The following is a 24,801-nucleotide window of genomic DNA, read 5'->3' on the forward strand; positions in this document are numbered from 1 at the left end:
CACAGGAGGCAGGCTGATTTAGCTCGGAGTTAGAAGGCTTCAGTCCTTCAGGCTCAGAGAAGGCTCCTACTTCTGCCATTGAAGAAGTTGCTTCAGATTGAAATGCAGGTTCTGGAGGGACATGAATCCTTAAAGAGCACTAAAATCTCCAGATATTTAAAATCCAGCCCTCCTGGGCCAGGGCCAGCTTTGACTTCCAATAAAAAGTGGGGCTGGATGTCTTTCTGGAGAGAAAGAAAGAGAGACGCAGGGTTAATCGAACATACTTGGGTAACCATTTTGCTTTGTTCCAAGAACTGAAAGGAGGTGTGATCTAGTGAAATCAGCATGGGCTAGGAGTTAGGAATAAGGAGACCTGGGTTTGAGCCCCAACTCCAACACTAGCTTACTGTGTGACCTTGGGGAAGTCTCTTAACCTCTCTGGGCCTTAGTTTCCTCATTTGTTAAATGGGCATAAGAGATGGTGAGCTTTGTTCAGGACAGTGACTGTGTCTGATCTTGTAACCTTGTAACACTTAATAAATGCCTTAGTGATTATTATGTCTATTATTATCATCATTATTATGAAGAAGTTGGGGCAGGTTCAAGGGGACAGAGCAACTGAACATGCTCAGAATGTGAGACCTCACTCCTTTGGATATTTTCAACATGTTTTCTGGGATTCCGAGCTGGTTCTTCGAGATGGAGACTTCCCCAAGGAAGCCAGAATGAATGGTCACCTTACACATGAGGCTTCCAGAAGCATAATTGAAATATTTTCTCTGAAAGCAAAAATGGTTGCTTTAGAAATGACTATAATTCAATTTGCCAAAGCAATAATGATAATGGGAATCTTGTAACTTTAAAAAGTGCCTCTTTACTTACATTAACTTAATTTGAAATACACATTCAATCATTCAGTGGCTATTATTCAGAACAAAATCAATCAAAAATTAATAACATTGAGTCTCTTAGCAATATTAGTTCTAAGATTTTGAGAAAGTTGGAATGTATTTTTAGAAGGGTTTAAGACCACTCCTTAAACCCCTGAAACTAATGATTGAAACTGAAAATTGAAATATCAGATAAAGCGAACCATATTATCAGCAGCATGTACACAGCTGGACCACCACCTTTAAAAGAATGACTGAGGGTCATGTTCTCAGAAAATATAAAGGGGGAACAAAAAGCATTAGCACTTCTGCCTCTAAAACTATTTTTTTCAAATATTTTCAATGTTCAAGTTCTGTGAACTAATCACTCTAAACAAATTATTCATTGAACTTCAGCACAGCAGGAACGAGACAGAGGAAAAATAAGTGTCAACATCAAATATAAATGCATAGTGCCACACAGCAGGCTTAAAATGAGCGAGCCTTTTAAATGGAACTGCACAAATGCCACAGGCTGCTGACAAAGAAAGAAACCACTCCTGAAAGGGGCGGAATAATAGAGAACCTAAGGCCGTTCTGATTCCATTAAATACCCCCCAAGAACAGAGACAAATGACAGATTACTTGTCTCCAAGAAATACGATTGGATATTAGAATAGTCCGTATCCCCAAAGAACTAAAGCTTCTAATTGAGAGCTTCTGGTTTTATCTCTTTAAAATTCAATCCATCATCTTGGCATGATGCTGATAGTTCTAACAAATGACTTTGCCAAAATGGAAGTGCCCTGGGAGTGGTCAACTGGTCACTGATGGAATTCAATGATTTGGTCCCTCTTTGGTTGACTTGGACGCAAAAGGCTTGTGTTACATTACCTAGGTCTTGTTGTTTTCATAATCATAAAGTAATGATAATAATAATAATAATAATGTTGGTATTTGTTAAGCGCTTACTATGTGCCGAGCACTGTTCTAAGCGCTGGGGTAGACACAGGGGAATCCGGTTGTCCCACGTGGGGCTCACAGTCTTCATCCCCATTTTACAGATGAGGTAACTGAGGCACCGAGAAGTGAAGTAACTTGCCCAAAGTCACACAGCTGCCAAGTGGCAGAGCCAGGATTCGAACCCATGACCTCTGACTCCAAAGCCTGTGCTCTTTTCCACTGAGCCACGCTGCTTCTCTAATGACAACATAAGGATGCCTAGGAAGCCTTTTTTCTGTTGTCAAGGAGAAGCAGTGTTGCTTAGTGGATTGAGCAAGGGGCTGGGAGTCAGAAGACTTGGGCTCTATACCAATTTGGCCACTTGTCTGCTGTGTGGCCTTGGGCAAGTAGCTTCATTTTTCTGTGTCTCAGTTACCTCATTTGTAAAAGGGGTATTAAGGCCGGGAGCCCCAGGTGGATCGGGGGCTGTGTCCAACCTGCTTACCTTGTATCTACCCCAGTTCTTGTTACAGTGCCTGGTACATGGAAAGTGCTTAACAAATACCATAGAAAAAGATAATCTGTGGTCTCCCTTCCTCATATGTCTTCCTCTTCCTGATCCCTGATAACCCAGGGGCCATGCCAAGGCATAGGATCTGAGATGGGAGTCGGGGTGGGGGGAGCCTGGGTTATTAAAATAGAACACGGGACATAAAGACATCTGTGGCCACATGGGCACTGGACAGGGAATGACCAGCGGGGACCTGATCCGATGGCTGTCCTGGTAACTGGGATGAGACTAACCTAGATTGCAGAGAAGATAAAGCTTTGCTCTATGGCACTGCTTTTTCATTTTGCTTTCTTAAGTTATTATTACCTAACTTTCAGCTCACCTGGGAACATTCTTTTGCTAAAATAGGAAGAGGTACCCTGTTCATTTTCTCCTCTCAACCCCGCAGGAGATTTTCCCTGATCATGTTTCCGTTTACTAATGCTTTCGTTTGTCATTTCTGAGTCCAGTCAAACAGATAAATTCACTGTTCCCCAGCATCTTATGGTTGATGCTTTTCCACCACCCACACAGGGTTTCATGACTTTGAGAATAGCCAATTATTCCCTCAAAGGAATGTTCTAGTAATCATCCTACTAAATCCTGGATTGGTTTAAGCTAAAGGATACATTACAAAAGCAGTCTAACAGTTGCATTTCAAAAACCGGGTTCAAATTTAGGTGCAAAACCTTTTAACATCATAAGTCTCCTTATGATGTAGTCTTCCTTATTTCCAGGTAATAATAATAATGATAATAGTAATAATGATAAAGGTATTTAAGTGCTTATTGTTTTTATCATTATTATTATTATTATTTGTATTTTCCCTCTAGGCTGTAGGATCACTCTGGGCAGGGAGTAAGTCTACCAGCTCTTTTGTATTGTACTTTCCCAAGCATTTAGTACAGTGCTTTTCTCGCAGTAAGCACTTAATGAATATGACTGATGGACTGTTAAGCGTTTACTATGTAACAGGTTGAACAATCTAAGTAACGGGAGGACAGATCATGAGTCTCTAAACTTATTATGCTTACTGTAAGCTAAGTGTCATGGCAAATACAGCACAATCATGGCAGATACAGTCCCTGTCCCAGGTGGTGCTCACAGTCAAAGAGGGAGGAAAAAGGGTATTTACCACTGTACTGATCAAGAAACTGAGACACAGAGAAGTTAAATAACTATCCCAGTGTCACACAACTGGCAAGTGGGGGAACGGGAATTAGAACCCAGGTTTCCTGACTCTCAGGTTTATGCTTTTTTTCATTAGGCTTCTTCTTCTAAGATTCCAAGCTTGTTGAGGGTGGGGAATGCATCTACCAATTCTGTTGTATTGTACTCTCCCAAGCACTCAGTACAGTGCTCTACATACAGTGAACATTCAGTAAATACCATTGATTGAGTGAGTCAAGAGGGTAGCATTTGGGGTTTTTGAGGTGAATTTTCAGTGCTCTGCAGCTCCAAGCTACTCACCTGTACTAAGCACAGATGCATTGCTAGGCGACACTTCACAGAGCATCTGTCTCACCTAATTGGAGTTTCACACATGTATTTTCATTTCTCAAGCCTGCTGCTGATTTGAATCGTAGCATTTTAAATGGCTTCTCCATGAATCTGGAGAGATTCTGAAAAAGATCCATCTGGGAGACTCCTCGTTGGATCTCATTCCACAGGGATAAGCTCCTTGTGGGCAGGGAACTTGTCTATCAATTCTGTGGTAGTCTCCCAAGTGCTTAGTACAATGCTCTGCACAAAGTAAGCACTCAATAAATAACCATTAATGATAATGATGTGAAGAGTAGCTCTGCTCCATGTTCTGAGCCTGGGCAGTTGGTCTGAGTAGTCTCCCAGCCCAATCACATCAGGGAAACATTGTCTTGTCTTTCTCCCTGATTCTGGTTGGTGGTGGAGGTACAGGGAAAGACAGGAAGGTGTCAGAAGGGCCATCTTTTCATGTTGAGTGTAGGGGCAAGATTGGGTGTGGAGTGTTGAGGGGTTGGAGTTCTGAGCGCAGAGCTTTGAGTCGGTGGGATTGTGAGGGGACAGAGCATGAAGAGGTGAAAGGGAAGAAAGTGGGAGCAGTCAGGAAAGGAGAGAGGGAATTGAAGGGAATTGAGAAGTGGAGGGTAAGAAGGAGGATGGAGGGAGGAGAGAAACTGGAAGAAGGAAGAGAGAAAGGAAGAGAAGGGAGGGAAGAGAGGATAGTGAGGAGGAGCAGGAGGAGGAAGAAAGAATGGGGAGAGAAGGTATGGGAGGAGGGAGGGAAGAGAATAAGGAAGGAGAGAGAGAAGGTAGGGGTGAGAGTGGGAAGAAGAGAGGAGGGAGGGAAGAGATGAAGGGGAGGAGAAGGGAGATAAAATGTGGAGAGAAAGAATTGGAGGAGGAAGAGAAGAGAAAGGAGTGAAAGAGATAGCAAGGAGGTGAAAGAAAGGCAGGGAAGAGGAAGATGGAAAAGGTATTGCGAAGATGCTACATGGCCTAGTGTAAAGAGCACATGCCTGGGTGTCAGAGGACCTGGGTTTTAATTCCAGCTCTGCCACATATCTGCTATGTGATCTTGGGCAAGTTACTAAATTTCTCTATGGCACAGTTTACCTCATCTGTTAAAGGGGGATTAAATCTTACTCTCCCCCTTCTTAGACTGTGAGACCCATGTGGGGCAGGGACTGTGTCCAACCTGACATGTCCAACCTGACTTACTTGCATCTACCTCATTGTTCAAAACAGTGATTAGCAATTAGTAAGCACTTAACAGTCACATGAAACAGATGCTCCTTACTACCAGCACTCGATCAGCTCTCTCCCTCCTTCCTTCCTTACCTCACTGATTTTCTAATACAACCCAGCCCCGACACTTTGCTCCCCTAACACCAACCTACTCACTTTTTATACTTCAATCTTGTCCACCTCCTCACCAACCCCTTCACCATGACCTGGCCCTAGCCTGACACTCCCTTTTCATATTTGACAGACCAACACTCTCCTCACCTTCAAAACCTTATTAAAATTACATTTTCCTCAAGAGCTCTTCCCCGAATAAGCACTCATTTCCCCTACTTTCTCCCTCTCCTGGATTGTCTGTGAACTTGTATCGCTGCTCTTTAAGAAGTTGATATCCACCCCACCCTTGGCCCCACAATATAGATCTATAATTTATTTTAATGCCTATCTCCCCCTCTAGACTGTAAGTGCCCTGTGGTCAGGGAATGTGTCTACCATCTGTTGTAGTCTCTCAAGTGCTTAGTACATTGCTCTGCACATAGTAAACACTCAATAAATACCATCAATCGATCGATTGAAACATGAGTGATGTACAGACCTTCTCTTGGATCCAAAAAGCTAGTGAAGTGAAGTTTCCAAGTCCTCTTTTTCCCAAGTGTGTACCATTTTCTCTCTCTTCTGTAACTCCCCTTCCTTTGGGCCCCGCCTCCATCACCAACCCAGAGTCTGAGCACATTCCTTGGCCTCAAACCCAACATTTGACAGAGGCTCTTTGCCGTCTCAGCAATTAGTTTCATACCCAATCTGTGGTTATACTCTTTAATTTATTTTGGACTACATAGCCACTAATATGCAGAATGGGCAGTGAGGAACATCATGGTCTAGTGGAAAGAGCACACGTCTGGTGTCACTGGACCTGGGTTATAATCCCAGCTCTTCCCCTTGTCTACTGTGTGACCTTGAGAAAGTCACTTAACTTCTCTGTACCTCAGTTTCCTCATCTGTAATAATGGGGATCAGACACCTTTTCTCCCCGCTTCTTAGAATGGGAGCCTCATGTGGACTGTGCCTTCCCTGATTAACTTGTATCTGCCGCAGAGCTTAGAACAGTACTTAAGTCATGATAAGCACTAAACAAATAACATAATGATAATAGCAATTATTATTGTTATAGGGCTCTGGGTAGACCTGACCCTTCACCAAACAGCTGGACCAGCTTCCTGAGTTTCAAATAAAACATCCTTCAGCTTCTGTGGTTCATAACGTGTAATAAATAAAACATCCAGCCAAGGTTCCAATCAAAAGCCTTTAATTAAACAGTCCTCTGTTTGACTCAGTGGGGACATTCCTTCCTTTGCTCAGCTTGTGATGACTTAGGACCAAAACAAATTACAGAATTGAAGCATATTTATAAATCACTGTCACCTAAATAAAGGCATTACAACAGAATTGATGACTACCTCTTTGATATCCAGTAAAACCAATTTGAAATCATTATCACCACCACTGTCATCACCATCTTCTGTTTTCAGAGCACTGTTTTTCTCCTGGCACTGGAGTAATCTATTAATCAGTGATATTTATATATCACTTACTGTGTGCAGATCACTATACTACGTGCTTGGGAGGGTACCTTTCAACAGAGTTGGTAGACACCTTCCTTGCCCACAACAAGGAGGAGGCATTCAATAGAGCTTCCTATAGGAAGAAAGGAACCCCTCTCTGTCCTTAGGTACAAATTCTTATATGTTCTCCTTCCCCTATCAGCAATTTATTTTACTGTCTGTCTTCTCCCCTAGACTGAACAGGGATCATGTCTACCAACTATACTGTATTGTTCTCTCCCAATGCTCAGCACACAGTAAGCACTCAACAAATGCCATTGATTGCTTGATTGATTCCACTGACCAAAGAAATTGGCCTGCCAACCCCATTTTTCCAGGAAAGGGTGATAAAGAAGAAAGAGCTATCAGTCAGCCTTTCATGTATTTTACAATATTCTCCTGCCAAAATACAGTTCCGCTTTTTTCTGGCAGAGTGTGTCTCCAAGAAGAGAACCATACTCTAATTTGGATACGGATTTACCCTGAAATGTTACTGTCAAAAATCTGCCTCTGCTGGAGGAAATTTCCCCATCTCCTCTACACACCCATATCCTCAATCTTTACATTCAATTTTCCCCTGGATAATTAGCCTTTGTCTTATATGATCTTTGACCTTGGGATTCACTGACACCACAAGAAGAGACCATTGACCACGTGTGTGCCTTAATGATGATAATAATAATGACAACAGTGTTTGTTTGGCACTTACATATTGTAAAAGCACTGACCTAAGTGCTGGTGACAAGATGACTGGTATTTCACCTGGATTTGTTTTTAAACTTCCATAAAGTTACCCAATCCCTGGAGTTCACAATTTTGGAAAAGTGTTGGCTCTGCCTGAGGTCTGAAGGTCAGAATTATAGTCTAGTCCTCTCCTGCCTAAACTCCCTCACACCTGAATCATTTCCTCCCCCAGGCTTCGGCTTTTAAGTATGGGACCGGGGGCGAAGAGAGCCTGGGGACTTAGCCTCAGTATGGCTCCATCACTGTCTGTAGCTTGGCAGAAACTCCAAGAGAGAACAGCAATAGCCCTTATGTTGTCCCCTGGTGCCCAGGGCACCCAATAAAACCCTGATTTATCCGAGATGAGATGCTCTGTGGGAGACTGAATGGCACACCATCTTCCTGCCTTCTTCACATCTCCCTCCTCCTCAAAACCTTCTAATTGTTGCCCTTCCATCTTTGCAACAAACAGAAACTCTTGACCAGCAGATTTAAGGCTCTCATTCAATTCTCTCTCCACTCCCCATCCTAGCTCCTCTTTCATCACAACCCAGCCCATGCATTTCACTCCTCTGGGTTCAACCTCCTCACTGTGCCTCACTCGCATACCGCTTGCCGCTGACCCCTTGCTCACTCCTTCCATCCTGTCAGGAATCCCCTCCTGCTTTAAAGCTGTTTGACCACCGTTCTCCCCATTTTAAGAGACTACTAAAATCATTCCCTCACTCATTTCATTTCCCCACAGTTTTCTCTTCCTACTGCATCAACCGTGTTCTTGAGTCTATACCTCCAACCCCTTAGGTACTCACCCCTACCATACTTATGTGCAAGTCCTTATTCTCAGGTTGCTTCCCTTACCTGTACTTTCTTTTAACGTCTGTCTCCCCCTCTAGACTGTAAGCTCCTTGAAGACAAGGATCCTCCTGACTGCTCACTCTCTTGTACTGTTCTCTCCCAAGCAGTACAGTACTTTGAATTCAGTAAGTGTTCAAAAGCGCCACTGATGAATTCCTCCCTCCCCTTCTCCTTCCTCCCCGAATACTGCTCTCCCCTCCCTTCCTGGTGGAATGACACCAAATCGAATTGAGTTTTGGGAAATCCTCCATGGATAAACGGTGAAATGCTGAACAAGAAATTTTTATATAGAACATCATCAAATAATATGAGTTCCTTCGCATTATCAAAATATAGAAATATGAGGGCTGAGACTGAAAATCATTCATTGGAAGTGTGAAAATGGATTAGCATTAACTTCCAGAAATGTATTACAGGGCTTTTTTCTCACTGCCAACCTTGTTTATTATACCATAATTTAATACATTTCTTAAGGGCAAAAATGACCTTTCTTCTTGAGTCTTGAGCAGAGTGTCATTTTAATTACTTCTTTCTGTATCTCCTATTTAAATGATTCAATCTGCCATCTGTTAGCAAATGATGCTTTCACCATACAGGCGGTGATTAAGTTCCTTCCCACCTCACAGGATGAGAAACCAAGGAAAATGTAAGAATAGAAACTAGAGAAGAGAAGGGCACAAAGGAAATGGGGCTAGTGAACGACACAAGTGCCAAACAAATCAGGGAGGATGGCAGATGACAGGGGAGGAATTTGGCATTCAATCTGTGGCTGTAACAGGGAAGCCCAGGACAGAGAGAAAAAGAGTTGGACAAAGAATGGCTTATTATTGCTTCTGTTGAACGCTTCATATGTGTTAAGAACCGTTCTAAGCCCTCAGTTAGAAACCAGTTAATCAGGTCGGACCAGCCTCTTTCCCACATGTGGTTCACAGTCCAAGTTGGAGGAAGAACAGAAATTGAATGATTGAATGAATTTTACAGTTGAGGAAACTGAGGCACAGAGAAGTTAACTGACTTTCTTGAGGTCACAGAGCAACCAAATGGCAAAGCAAGATTAGAATCCAGAGCGGAGAAGTAGCATAACCTAGTGAATAGAGCACGGGTCTGGGAGTCGAAAGGATCTGCGTTTTAATCTCGGTTCTGCCACGTGTCTGATATGTGACCTTGGACAAGTCACTTAAATTCTCTGTGCCTCAGTTACCTCATCTGTAAAATGGGGATTAAGATTGGGAGCCCCAGTTAGGATAGGGACTGTGTCCAACCAGGTTTGCTTGTATCCAGCCCAGCACTTAGAACAGTGCCTGGCACATAGTAAGTACTTGAATACCACAATCGTCATCATCATCTTCCGACTCCGAGGCCTGTGCTTTTTCCGCTAGGCCTAGCTACTTCTGCATATGCATTTTTTGGACTTTAGTTATCCATCAGTCAATCAATAATTGGTAATTATTGAGTGCTTACTGTGTGCAGAGCACTGTACTAAGCGCTTGGGAGAGTACAATACAACATAGTTGGTAGACACCATCCTAATTCTATCTGGACACCCCCATCTTCATGGTTAGGGACTGACCAACCAACCAGCATCTTTAACTCTCCCCTCTCCGTCTTTACCTTTCCTTTCTTATCCATGAGAAGCAGCTTGGTCAAGGGGGTAGAGCAAGGGCCTGGGAGTCAGAGGACATGGGTTCTAATCCTGGCTCTGCCACTTGTTTGCTGTGTGATCTGGGACAAGTCACTTCACTTCTCTGTACCTCAGGTACCTCATCTGAAAAATGGGGATTAAGACTGTGTGCCCCGTGTCAGGCAGGGACTGTGTCTAATCTGATTACCTTGTGTCTATCCCAGCGCTTAGAGCAGTACTTGACACAATGTAAGTACTTAAAAAATGGCACAATTATTAAAAGAGGAATCTCTCTCTCCCATCTCCCTGTCTCCCTCTCTTGTTCTTTCCCTCTCTTCTCTCTCTTAGGCTCTCTCTCTTCTCCTCACTATCTCTCTCCTCTCTCTCTCTCTGTCTCTCCCCTTCTCCCCCACATCCCCCCACTTCCTTTTCACACCTATAAAATGAGCTCTCCTGCACATTTGAAGATGGAGATATCCAAGTAAACAGCTGAAATTTGGAGGCAGAAGACTCTGGTGCCAGGGGTGGGTGGGTAATCCATGGAGAAGGTTGCAGCAACAGCTTCTGCCCCTCCTTTGGCCCTCCCCTCAGTCCATCCCTCAGGCACAATCTGGGCGCCACCCTAAACTGGCCCAAAATAGCAGGGGTACTTAATGGGTGTGGGGTTGTGCACTGTGCAGCTGGGAACTCTAACAACAGAGTCCCTTGTTTACGGCAACAATGACTTCCTCCCTAGAAGAGGTTTCTCTCCTGCACTGATGGCTGACACATCTGTCATCTGTCACTGATTTTGAATCTCCACCCTAGTTTCCTGATCTCCCTGAGATCTCTGCTGCTGAAAGGCAACTCTTCTTCTTGTCTTCTAAATCTTCATTTCCTTGCCCCTTTTGTCTCTATCTCCAGCTTCCCCGCTGGGCTTATTTCTGGAATTCATTCAATTCATTCAATCATATTTATATAGTGCTTGCTGTGTGCAAACTGCTGTACTAAATAAAATTATTCCCTTTCATTTGCCCTGTATGTGTACACATACCCATACACATACACACGTACACACATACATATATCCATGCCTAAGTACAATATTCAGTGGTATTTATTCAGCACTTACTATGTGCAGAGCACTGTACTAATAGCTTTGGAGAGTATAATACAACAGGATTAGCAGACGTGCTCCCTGCCCATGACAATCTACAGTCTAAATCTGTGTACAGACACCCATCTAGACACATCCACAGATGCATGTATATGCTGCACAAAACACACTTGTGTACATATGGACATGCATGCACATACATACACACACACTACACACACTCGGTGCTTCAGAAGAAAGATGCTGAATCCACTGAATTCACTGAAAGTATTATTGTCAGCGCTGAAACTATGTAAATAAAAATACCTCTGTACAACTCCGGGGCTCTGATTTGCTCAGGAGTTTTGCGGGTAGGCAGATGCTGACCCAGGGTTTCTGCACCTTTTTTAATAGGTGAGATGTAGAGTGGAAAATCCCACAGTGATATGAGCCAACCATCCAATTCCTACAGGAGAGCATGCCTCGAGGCTAGGGGAATCCTGGGAAGTAGAAGGGATGTCAAGAGCAGCCCTGTGCCACAGGGCCCCTGCAGCCCAGCTTTACCCAGAAGCCTACTCTTGTCTCTGGGCCGAAATTATGGTGCTCCCCTCTGTCGGCCCTGTGTTTGCCCTCCCCAGGTTGCAAGGAGTTGTAAGCCTCCCTGCTCCCACTCCCCATGGACTACATCAAGCTTGAAATACCCTTTTTCTGCAGAGGGGCCCAGACATCAGTCTTCAGCTGTGAGCCCCGTGTGGGACAGGGATAATGTCTGGCTTGCTTACATCTTAGCACTACCAGGGCAGTGCTTGGCATGTGGTAAATACTCAACAGTCAGTCAGTCAATCATATTTATTGAGTGCTTACTGTGGGCAGAGCTCTGCACTGAGCATTCGGGAGAGTACAATATAGCTGTGTATCAGACACATGCCCTGCCCACAACGAGCTTACAATCTAGAGGGGCTTATGAGGATGATGATAATAATAGTAAGAGCATTTGTTAAGTGCTTATTACTTACCAAGTACTGTGCTAAGCATGAGACAAGATCACCTGGACCTGCTAAATTATAAGCGCCTTAATGGCAGATATCTTGTCTACTTGCTCTGTATTCTCCCTCAAGCCCTTAATATAGTATTCTGCACACAGTGAGCCCTCAATAAATACCAGGATCTATTGAGATACGATAAAATCTCCTTCCCCAATCAATCAACCAATCAATAATATTTATCTAGAGGTTACTTTGTACAGAGCACTGTACTCAGCACTTGAGAGAATACATAGTAGACATGATTCCGATCCTCAAGGAGCTTACAGTTTAGCAGGAGAGACAGACTAACCTCTGAAAACAGCACTCCTTTTGCATATATCCTGCTCTGTTACTTCTTGTGTTTTATGTTCTTTTCTAACTATTGTATTATTTTTTGGGTAGACATTCTCCTTCTTGGTTGATTTTATTTTGTGTGTGGGGGAACAGGGAGTTGTTTGGCTTTTCCCTTTTCTTTGCTTTCTCCCCATCGAGATCATTCCGCCCTCAAAACTGTTCTCTTCTTCTAGACTGTAAACTCATTGTGAGCAGGGAATGTGTCTGCTAATTCTGTTGTACTGTGCTCTCCCAAGTGCTTAGTAAAGTACTCCACACATAGTAAGCACTCAATAAATGTGATTAATCAATCATATTTTCCCCAAGGCAAGTCGAAAAGAGCCTTCCAATCTTTCTTAAGACCTTTTGATGAACATCATGTGGGTGTGGCTATGGTGATGTCTGTTTATGTTGAGACAGTCTCTCCCAGTCTCTGTGCAAATATGCCACTGGGCACAAGGGCCGGGGAGACTGGGAGAGAGGGCGAATAGTTGGGTGCAAACCATCACCACTACTGCCCAAACAACTCCAGTGCAAATCCTGGAGGGTGCGTGGGATGGGGGGTGGTGAATAGAATGAGACATAGAGAAGAGATTTTACTGATGGTGTTCACTCAATTTCATTCTGGTGAGCAAAAAAGAAGCCCTAGCTTCTTCTGCACAGCCCAAGCTGGAACACACAATTTCCCTTGTTTTGTTTTTGCAGTTGACATCATTTTCCATTACATAATTACATAGGACAAAACACTCCAACAGATGTGTATTTCAACAGCACCATACAAACCCTGCAAATAAAGGGTATTTTATAAATTGATTTTAAATAAAAACCTAAGGTTTCTGTGAATGGACTTTGCTGCCGGTGAAATCAATAATTAGTGCCTGGGGAAGACAAAGAAGCCATCTATTTGAAGCTACATCTCATCCAGTCTTTGGAAGATAGGATTATAATAGCTCACGCTTCACAGTAATTAAGCATGTTCTATTAAAGCAATCTGCATGGCTAATTATACAATTCATGTCATCCCAATGGCCTGGGCACATTTGTGTCAGAAAAATCTGCAGGAAAACAGTTTACGTTGGACAGATCCATGGAATCATCGCTAGAGAATCTCATGGTTTCTGGTCGTTTCTGGAGCTTGTCCAGAGGGAGGGTCTGAAGCAGGGCTGGTGTCTGACCCCAGAATTCACAGGCACTGAGAAATGGACACTGTACTGGGTACCTACTGTATGGAGTGTATTCTTTCAAAGTCTGTTAGAGAGCTAGTTAGCGAAGTATCATTCACATTGATCATACGCTTACAAGCGGACCTGCTCTGGGCTGGTTGTCAAGAACCCATATATTGCAGCATGGTGTAGTGGATAGAGGACAGGCCTGGGAGTCAGAAAGTCATGGGTTGTAATCCTGGCTCTGCCTCTCTTCTGCTTTGTGACCTTGGGCAAATCATTTCACATCTCTGTGCCCCAGTTACCTCAGCTGTAAAACGACGATAGAGACTGTGAGCCCCACGTGGGATAGGGACTGTGTCCAACCCAATTTGCTTGTATCCACCCCAGCACATGGCAAAGTGCCTGGCACATAGTAAGCTCTTAATAAATACTGTAATGGTTATATTGCTCACTGAGCTCAGGGGCCTTGGCCAGTCCCTGCCGTGCACTGTACTAGCCTTGAGGAGCCTTGCTGGAGGCTGTAGTGGTCATGCAAGTAGCCCCCTGGCACAGCTGGTTTTAGGTGCTTCCAGCCACCTGGATTGCATGTGCTCACAGACCAAACCATCAGACCGGCTGTGAACTTTCCACAACGCAGTGCTGCCCTCATGGCCCACCTGGTATTTTTCCCAAGAGGCGACATAAATCCGTTGCCGTGACAACCATTGCACTAAGATATATGGGGGACCAATAAAGGATTAAACAAATATGTCACATCCTAGACCAGGAACCGAGCAGTAAATGACTCGCGATTCTGCTTTGACTCTCTGGAAAATAAACATAAGTCTTTTCTGAATTTTTCCCCCTCAGGTGAGGGGACCAGTGTGGACCCTGTGAATTTCTACTCTGCACAGGCCGTCCTCCCTCCCAGGCTCCACAAACACCATCTGTGAGTGCTGAGGACACATTTTCAGAAGAAGTGAGTCATATGGGGGAATCTTCACTTGTCAGAAATGTGGGGGATTTTGGCAGAGAACAGGGATCCATCCCAGATCTTTGTAGGGATGATGCAACATGGCCTAGGAGATAGAGTATGGGCCTAGGAGGCAGAAGAACCTGGGTTCTAATCCCAGCTCCACCACTTGTCTGCTGTGTCTCCTTGGACAAGTCACTTAACTTCTCTGTACTTCAGTTCTCCCATCTGTAAAATGGGGATTAAGCCTGTGAGCCCCATGTGAGACAGCAACTGTGTCCAGCCCAATTATCTTGTATCTACCCCACCACTTAGAACAGTGCCTGGCACATAATAAGCACTTAAAAATATAGTTATTATTATTATAATGACTGCACCTCTTCTCCTGTCATTGAACCCAGCAGATATCAAGTTCTGCTCTTCGACCCTTGATCACATCTTGCAGAGTCTAGTTCTAGGAAAAACCCTCTTTCCAGTTCAGCCCAGCAAATTATTATGATATCTCCACTCTCTGAGGAGCACTGCAACTAGGTGAAATGAGCATGGGTCTGGGAGTCAGGAGATGAGGCTTTCAATCCCGGTTCCTCCATTTGCCTGCTGTGTGGCCTTGGGCAAGTCACTTAATTTCTTAATGCCTTCTCCATTTCTATAAACTCTGCTGTATTTACTCTCCCAAGTACTACAGTGCTCTGCACACAGTAAGCACTCAATAAATATCACTGATGATGGTGATAAGGAGGAAGAGGAGGTTATGAAGGGAGGAGAAGTAGCAGTAATTAATCCATTAATGGTATTTTGAACACTTACTCTGGGCAGAACACTGTACTATGTGCTTGGGAGAGTACAATATGATAGTTGGTAGACACGAACCCTTCTCTGCAGGATCTTATCAATGGTAATGGACTAAATGAACTGAATTTGAGTAAGGACCATTGTTCTTTAAATTTACTAATCTTTAAACCAAAGGGGTATTTTTCCTCCCTTGCCATTAGTCTTGGTTCCTGAATAGCTTAGTCCACAAAGCTTTGTGGAGAAGAAGAAACATTTCTGCTCATTCCTGACCTCAAAAAAGATAAATGACAGGTCCAGGATCAGGAATATGTCATGTCTGTGAACCCACCCGGTAGTTCCTACTAAAAAGACATTCCCGTCCTGTTTCTGGTTGGGGATTTTGAACCGAATAAGTCATGTCTTGTCGAGTCCCCTCCCATCCCCCAGTGCCACCTCCTTTCCCAATAGGCTGTTTTGGTTTTTGGTGTAACAATCTTGTAGGATTCCAGGGCCTTTGCCAGTCTCACCCTCCATGTCCCCACTGGATGCCTAATGAAAGAGAAGCAGACTGATTGCTACTCTTCTGCTATCAGTGATGGCAGGCTGACCACAGGCATAAATTGGTATGACCCCAGTGTGCTCTCTTCAGCTAATGCAGAACCTCGATCTTGAATAATGATAATAATGCTCTTTGCTAAATGCTTATTATGTGTCAACCATTGTTCTAAGCGCAGGGGTAGATACAAGCTAATTAGGTTGGATGCAGTTCCAGTCCCACATGGGGCTCACAACCTAAGTAGGAGTGAGACTAGGTATCGATTCCCCTTTTTACAGATGAGGAAACTGAGTCATAGAGAATTTAAGTGACTTGTCCAAGGTCACACAGCAGTCAAGTGGCAGAGTCAGAATTAGAACCCAGGTCCTCTGACTTCCAAGCCTGCACACTTTCCACTAGGCCATGCTGCTTCTCATGAATGTTGTCATCTGTCACCTGGTTGCATCCTTTTTCCAGTCGTGTGGACACAGCGGATCTGCACTTTAATTAGTCACGTTCCGAGGCTGGGAAACCTCTGTCCAACGAATGCTGTGCTTATTAACAGGTTAGTCCTCTGCTTTTAAGGAGAATGCCATTTACAGAACTCTTGTTATGACTGCTTCAAATTCCAACCAAGCACTTATTCATGCAGATCCTATTTATTCTTCATACGTGCATCCACACAGAAAAGAAATGGTGATAATAAGTACCAGCATTTAAAAGCATTCCCTTTCAATATATATCATTAATAACTCCTATATTCACTTTCACAAATATATCTTTCATCACTCCTGTTGGGAAATTCCATCATTCTTTTTATCTTTCCTCACCGTTGGTTTCCATGCACTGGTGTGCGGTTAAGAGGTGAACTTCAACAGCTTTATTTAGCACCAAAGGAAATAGGGAAGCTCTTTTTCAAATTGCGGTTAAAAAAAAGTGTTTTAGGAGAAAAGCAAATAAGCACATTGAGATGCACACATTCTTTCCTGATTTCCCCTTGGATTGGTCTTTCTTGACAGAAACAAGTAATTAAAGTCAAATCCATCACTGAGCTGATTTACTCATTTACCATGACTGAATGCCTAACTTCACTGTAACTGTATCCCACTAAGCAATTAACATCACTTTGTCATGTCCTGCTGATGAAACAGTTGACTAACGTAGCATCATTTTGTTTTATATAGCAATTTTTGTGTGTTAATATATGTAGAGAAGTTTGGTTGAAAATCCACTAGAGTATAAGCTTCTTGTGGGCAGGAATTGTGTCTTCTAATCTAGTTACTCTCTCAAGTATGTAGTACAGTTCTCTGCATGGAGATTGTGCTCAGTTGATACTATCTGTTGGATTGATCCAGGTCTCTTAGCCGTAAGGGTTGTTGAACATCACACATTTTCCAAAGGCATTCCAAAAGGTATGCTGATTGTCTCCCTTTTTGCATTGAATTGTGCACTGCAGGACAGTTAACTAAGTAGCAGGATTTCATGTCTAGATTTAGCTGATGAAAATCTTTGGGTGTGTGCAGGTTTTCCTTGGCTTAGACTTGGAAATGAACTTCATATTCTTCAGGCTTACCCTCAACCTATAACACTGTAATGACTGTTCATAATAATCTGCATGTCCTCTCCTGCACCTGCTTTCAAAGTTAAATTGAGGGACGATTATCCAGATGGTACCCAGTGATCCTGCTGGTTTAAGAACAATACCTACTAAAGCATGTTTCTCAAACAGACTCCCCTGTGTTATGCTTTTCATTTGAACCAAATCACCAAAAGAAAAAGGATTCTCTTCCTTCCAACTTTAACCTACAAAGGTTGGAGTTCTTTCCTGAGGTACATTATCCAGCTTGCCATTGAGATCGAATTACTGAATTAGATGAGGGAAGAAAGATTGCGTGAGATCATAGGACCGGTATTATGTTGTTTACTCTCTCCAAGCAGCGATAATTCAAAGACCTGGGTCCATACCATTTGCTAGCTTGGTAGGGAGAGTGGTGGAGGATTTGGACTGATTTCATGTTGTTCACAGTTGAAGGGGGAGAAAAAGGACTGAGGGAAGGAGATTCAGCGAGGCCATTAGAGTAATTTGATAAATTAACCCAAGAGTCACAGTGGCCAGGGCCCCTCGAGGATGCTGGGAAGAAAGTTTGCAGCTTCCATCTTGCCCCAAGCCTGCAGGAACCAGCACCAGCCTACACTAGCTGGAGTGGTCCCTCGCAAACCCAGTGTCTGTGGGGCCAAACACTAATAGGTATTTTTTCAAGCCAACGAAGGGTAATTTAACATCCCACTGGCCTGTTTGACGGTCTGTATGTCTGTCTCTTCCTCCTCCCCTCCCCTCCCCTCCTGGCTACTTTTTTATACCTCTTTACCTCAGAGCCACTGTGGCTAGAAGCAGACTCCAGAGGGCTGGTGGAAGATTGGGAACCAGGTGGCATATACAAGCCAAGCTAGGCAAGTAGGGAGTGGGAGCAACTGATGGAACAGCTGTGGACACTGCTATTTCTTTTGCCCTTTCCTCCAGGCTGGGCGTGGCCTTCCAACTTCTGCCCTTGCATGTGCGGGGCTGGTAGACCTGAAGTGCAGAGATATTGTCCTGAATTTTCTCCTTTTCTATTTCTCTGCCTATTGTCTCCCTGTCTCTCTCCCCTCTTCTGTTTGGTCCAGCACTTGCTCAAAGGGAGGGGAGAGAGGAAGGAAGAGCCAGAGCCAGGGTCAATGGGAGAGAATGTCTGGATTTGGGCCCAGGGCAGGATGTAGTGGGGAAAAATCAAAGATCAAAGTAAGGCAGGGAGATCCTGTGATTCTATCGACTTGATCTGACTCCCAGCTCTGCCATTTGTCAGCTGTGTGACTGTGGGCAAGTCACTTAACTTCTCTGTGCCTCAGTTACCTCATCTGTAAAATGGGGATTAACTGTGAGCCTCACGTGGGATGACCTGATTCCCCTGTATCTCCCCCAGCGCTTAGAACAGTGCTCTGCTCATAGTAAGCGCTTAACAAATACCATTATTATTATTATTATCATTATCTCTTCTCTTGGTTTGTTATCTCCTAGGAGACTGTGTGGCCTAGAGGAAAGACTGTGGAACTGGGAGTGAGAAGATCTAGATTCTAGTCTCCTGCCATTGGCTTTGGGTATGTCGCTTTACATCTGGGTCTCAGTTGCTCACCCATAGAATAGGGACAAGGTATTTCCTTTCCCTACATCTTAGAGAAGGAGTCCTCTAAGGCCTCAAGCCAAAGTAAGGGGTTAACAAATATAATCGTTAAGAAACCAAGAGTTCTGTTTTAGGAGTAGTAGCATTTATTGAGCACCCACTGGGAACAATGAACTTGGGAAAGCACAACACAAAGAAGAGAAACAGACTGCATAGGTAGGAGAATTTAGTGATGATATTAAGGTTTGTGCTGTCATGCAAAACTTAATCAGGTTTAGCTAACATGAATATCAGGTTTCTATTAACATAAGTTGGCTCTTTTACAGGAAAACATGTGGCAGTCAATCAATCATTTGGATTTATCTAGAGCTTACTGTGTGCAGGGAGCAGTGAACTTGAACTGAATACTCGAAAGGGTATAGTAGAATTAGAAGACATAATGCCTGCTCTCCAGGAGCCTACAGACAGATGTTTCATCCTTAGGCATTTGTTCTGCTTCCAGTTTTTTTTTATCCTAGTTCTTCCTCTTGCTTTCATTATCTGTAAATCCTTTTTCATTTGTCACCCCTGCTAAACTGCAAACTCCTTGAGGGCAGAGAAGTGTGTTTTAATAACAATAGTAATTATAATAATAATTATAATGGTATGTGTTAAATACTTCCTATGCCAAGCACTGGGGTAGGTACAAGATAATTAGGCCAGACTCATGGGACTCACATTCTAAGTAGGAGGGAAATAGATATATAGTTTCCATTTTGCAGATGAGAAAACTGAGGCTCAGAGAAGTTAAGTGACTTGGCCAAGATCATACAGCAGTCAGGTGGCAGAGCTGGGATTAGAACCTAGGTCATTTGGCTACCAGGTCTGAGTACATAGTAAGCGCTCAATAAATACTATTGAATGAATGAATGAATACTCTCCAATAGGTCATGTGGCTTCCCTGTCTTGCTCCTGCAAGTCTCCTAAGCACTTACTGTGGTGCCAGGCATACATAAGGTTCTCAAGAAATATATATTGATTGATTGATCCAGTACCTTTTGGAGATGTAATATGATCTGGAAAGTTTTTGGCGGGGTTGGTTGGGGGGAGTTGGGTGGGACAAAGTGTGTTTAGGTCTAAAAAGAAAATCTCATCCTGCCTTGGACCTTACCTTAACTCTCTCCTGCATCAACATTCATAGCCTCGGGGTTGCTGATGAGAAACCAAGGTTGATCAGCAATAGAGAGAGAGAGATGGGGAGGGGAACGGAGGGGAAAGAGAGAAAAAGAAAGAGAGAGGAAGAAAGCAGGGGGAAGAGGGTGGGAGGGAGGGGAGAACCTAGGATTAATCACTAAGAGGAGGGCTGGGATGAAGGAGAAGGATTGGAGACCCTTACTGGAGAGGACGGAGTGGACTCTGGCAAGCCCTTACCTCAGAAGCCCAGCAAGAGAGAAGGCTGAGGTGAATAGTGGTCCACCGGGACAACATAAGAAGGAAGAGGGTGGGGAAGAAGACCTTGAGGTTTTCCATTTGATGGTAATCTCCTTTCAGCCCTGGAGCGTTGGCATGGAACATTCCAGCACTGGGAATGTGCTGGTCCAGACATGGGGGGTGCTGAGACTCAGGCTGAGACAGAGACTTGAGGGAAGGGAGATCAGGGAGAAGGAATATAGGGTTGGGGTGGAGTCTCCAGCAGGAACATAAGATGAGCCTCGGTCCTGAATTTGCCTGGAGGAGTTAATGATAGTACTAGTGGCTTACTAGAGACCCCAGACTTCACAGTTCCAGAGCAGCACTCTCTCCAGTGGACCAATAGCAGGGCTAAGGGCAGGGACAACTTTGCCGAAGACTGAGGGAACCAGATAATTACCACCTCTTCCCTTTCTCCTCATCAGCTCGACTTTCAACCTTACCTGCGACTTATTTGGGGAAGAGCCAGTCGGGCCCAAGATGATTTAACTGAGTTTTTATTTTCAGTGTGGGCACCGAGGAGAGAGCTGTTCCCATCTGTTTCCTCATCGAGGGTTTCGCTGGACTGGAATTCCACAGCTCTGGGCTCAGGAGTAGCTCGATGGGGCCAGGGAGATGAATCGTGTCTCTGAGGTGTCAAGGGCAATCGCTCGACACGGAAGCGGAGACATCAGCTGAGGCTTCGTCTCTTCAGCGGGGTAGGGATGGGGGCGGAGCTGCTCCCACCTGCCGACATGGAACTGAGTTGATCTCTCCAGGATGGAGTGGAATATTGCTCAGAATAGCGCATTCCATCCTCTCGTTTTCCAGCTGTTTGGGTACAAAGAGTTATGATAGAAAAGGCTCCCTCTCCCTCCCCCAGTGCTGTGTGATTTAATTAATACATTCAAAAGCAGCAGGTGTGTTGTATTGAGCTAACTGGGGACGAGGACAATGAAATCCCACATATCTGAAAGGCTGAAACACAAAGGGAGCATATTGAAGCAATTAAATAGTGCAGTATCTTCCATAATGTGGCTGGATGATGCTACATGGTAATTAGCATTTTGCATCGACAAAGAGATTATTTATATTTTTAATGGATTTTATTAATCCAATTCTCCAGCAACACAAACAGCGCATTTTAAACCTGCCAGGAATTCTCAGGAAGCATGATGAGAAGCAGTGTGACCCAGTGGAAAGAGCCCGGGCCTAGGAGTCAGAGGGCCCAGGTTCTAATCCTGCCTCTGCCACTTATCAGCTGGGTGACCTTGGACAAGTCATTTAACTTCTCTGTGCCTCAATTATCTCATCTGTCAAATGGGGACTAAGACTGTGAGCCCCATATGGGATATGGACTGTGTCCCAGCTGAGTATCTTGTATTTACCCCAGCGCTTATTACAGTGCCTGGCACATAGTAACCAATTAACACATACCAAAAAAAAAAAAAGTGTTTCTTTTTCCTAATGCTAGGGAGTGGGTAGTTGCAGCATTTCATCTGTTCCCCTAGAAAAGAAATTTCACTGTTTTGTCCTTTTGGACATTGCTGGAGGAAGAGGAGGAGGAGGAGGAGAGGTGATGATATCCATTGTCCCCAACATATCTCCATGGCTTATCCACCCCAAAAAAAAGAACAATAGGAGAAACTGAAATTAAAATGTCAGTGAGTTTTTGAAGATCATCATTAAGGTTACATTTCCTCCAAGAGGCCTTCCCCAAGTAAGCCCTCTTTTCCCGGGCTCATTTTCCCTTCTGTGTCTTCTTTGCCCTTCTATCTATGAACTTTAGGCATTTTATATTTGCCTCACCCCCAACTCCACCATACTTAGGTATGTATTTTAAAACTATATAGTATAAATAACTTATTCATATTAGCGCCTGTCTTCCCCTCTAGACCTTAAGCTCAATATCAGAAGGGAACATGGCTGCCAATTCTTTGGTATTGAACTCTCCCACGTGCTTAGTACAGTGGTCTTCCTATAGTATGTGCTCAATAAATACCATCGATTGATTGAGTCACGAGCTCAGCTCTCTATCCTTCATTTCTGGTATAGAGATGCAGTGGTGGCCATCTCTTCAGAGCACTGTCCCAGTTGCCTCCTGTGGTCAGAGCATTGTGCTGTACTACTAGGTCTTATGCTGTTAATTTGTCACCGACCCATAGCGACACCATGGACACATCTCTTCCAGGACGCCCCACCTCCCTGGTCACTTATAAAAAAGAAATTTCACTGTTTTGTCCTTTTGTGTGTGACTGTGTCTGGGAGGGGATTGGGAAGGCCTCAGAGATGAGGGAAACTGAATGAGTCATAAAGTCCCAACTCTTCCAAGAGGCCTTCCCTGACTGATCCCTCATATCGCTATCCTAGTCACCCTCCCTTCTGCGTCTCCTATGTTCTTGGTACTATGCCCTTTAAACACGTTGATATTTAACTCATCTTCACAGCACTTCAGTACAGATCCTTATTGGGATATTCTCCCTACCTGTAATTTATGTTTATGTCTGTCTCCCCCTCTAGACTGTAAAGTTCTTGAGGGAAGGGATCATGTCTACCAATGCTACTGCGCTATACTCTCCCAAGTGCTTAACATTGTTCTGCACACAATAAGCACTCAATCAATACAATCAATTGATTGAGTCCAAGGACAAACTGACCAGGAAGGGAATTCCCCAGGCATCCCAAAATGGATCCCAAAATGACAGGAAGGGAATGGGAATGGGGAGAAGGGGCAGGGAAGAAAATGTTTTGTTTTTCATTAAAATTAAAATTTTTATTTAAAATTTATTCTCAGCCATTTGGGCAAGTCATTTCACTTCTCCGGGCCTCAGTTTCTTCATCAGTAAAATGGGGATGATAAAATAATAATAATGTTGGTATTTGTTAAGCGCTTACTATGTGCAGAGCACTGTTCTAAGCGCTGGGGTAGATACAGGGTAATCAGGTTGTCCCACGTGAGGCTCACAGTTAATCCCCATTTTACAGATGAGATAACCAAGGCACAGAGAAATTAAGTGACTTGTCCACAGACACACAGCTGACAAATGGCAGAGCCAGGAGTCGAACCCATGACCTCTGACTCCGAAGTGCAGGCTCTTTCCACTGAGCCACACTGCTTCCCCAATAAATTGTGGTATTTGTTAAGCACTTACTATGTGCAAAGCACTGTTCTAAGCGCTGGGGGATACAAGGTGACCAGGTTGTCCCACGTGGGGCTCACAGTTTTAATCCCCATTTGACAGATGAGGTAACTGAGGCACAGAGAAGTTAAGCGACTTTCCCAAGGTCACACAGCTGACTAGCGGCGGAGCCGGGATTAGAACCCATGACCTCTGACTCCCAAGGTTCTTCCTCCTCATTTAGACTGTGAGACCCATGTGGGGCACTTAGTATGGTGTTAGGCACATAGTAAGCGCTTGAGACTCAGGATAAATGAAGAAACTGGATAAACTACTTTACTGTCACTCCCTTCGATACAATTCTCAATTAATACACTGCCTTTAGCTTTCTGCCGTCGTAATTATCGCCTTTTAAACTGTACAGTGAACAATTACAGATTTACTGTGGACTTCTGAGATCTTTTCATGGTCCCTTACATGAGACCGCACTTTAAAAACCCTCTCAGAGCTGTTCTAATTGACCTTTCATACCATTGTTCTTTTTACAAGTGGCATTGAACACGGAAAGAAGATTACTTTTCTCTGGTCTGGAAATACTTATTCAGGTTCTCAAACCTGCTGGCAGTGAAACAAGAATGAAATTATCACCTGCAAGCATGTATTTATGGGCTATTAAAATAGGTAGATCTGAATCATGAGTTGCGACGCTCAGTGGTTCTCACCGAACTCTTAAGAATCGCAAATACGAAATCCCAGTCTCACCACTACATCCAAAGAGACATCCCTTGTTAGAAAAAACAAACAAAACATAACCTAGCAGGGGACTAATTTGTCATCTATCTGATAACCTCCATCACTCTTCTCCCATCAAAATGTCTCTGGCTTGTAGAACAGTTTCTAGATCGGCCCTGCACACTGGTCTGAATTGCCCGTGTTCCTCTGCTCCACTTCCTCATGCTGTGGGCATCTTCCACTGGCCAAAGAGTTTTCCAGGGAGCAGCACCTCACTTGCTTCACACATGTGCACCGGATCATCACTCCAGGAAGATATAAGTAGGGAGGATAGAAGAAAATGATTTCATTCTGGTGAAAGGCATTAGTTTAATTAGATCCTGGGAGCTCACACTCTGTGGAAACAGTGTCCTGCACCTTCATAATCAGTTATATAATCTGCCTCCACCTCCACCCCCGCCAGCTCCCAAGAAGCTAGGAATGATGTGGGAGAAAGGGTGTTCGGGTTGGGAACCAGAGGGCTGCTGTTACGTCAGCCTCCCAAAGAGAACAGCATGTCTGTTTCTGATGATCTGGATTTGTATTCCTTGATTCCTGCAGTGCAGACATGTGCCCTACTTTATCAAATTCTTCAAAATTACGA

The 24,801-nt window shown here is 43.9% G+C and overlaps 1 long non-coding RNA gene across 2 annotated transcripts in view; it reads left to right on the top strand.

Moving 5' to 3' along the window:
* Positions 1-24,801, top strand: part of LOC120638978 — a 202,201-nt gene that overhangs the window by 53,189 nt on the left and 124,211 nt on the right. For both annotated transcript variants that reach the window (XR_005661044.1, XR_005661043.1), the window contains exon 3: positions 14,313-14,421. This is a non-coding gene — a long non-coding RNA (uncharacterized LOC120638978). The remainder of the gene's footprint in view (positions 1-14,312; positions 14,422-24,801) is intronic.

The sequence above is a fragment of the Ornithorhynchus anatinus genome, chromosome 18 (assembly GCF_004115215.2).
Source record: "Ornithorhynchus anatinus isolate Pmale09 chromosome 18, mOrnAna1.pri.v4, whole genome shotgun sequence".
NCBI lineage: Eukaryota > Metazoa > Chordata > Mammalia > Monotremata > Ornithorhynchidae > Ornithorhynchus > Ornithorhynchus anatinus.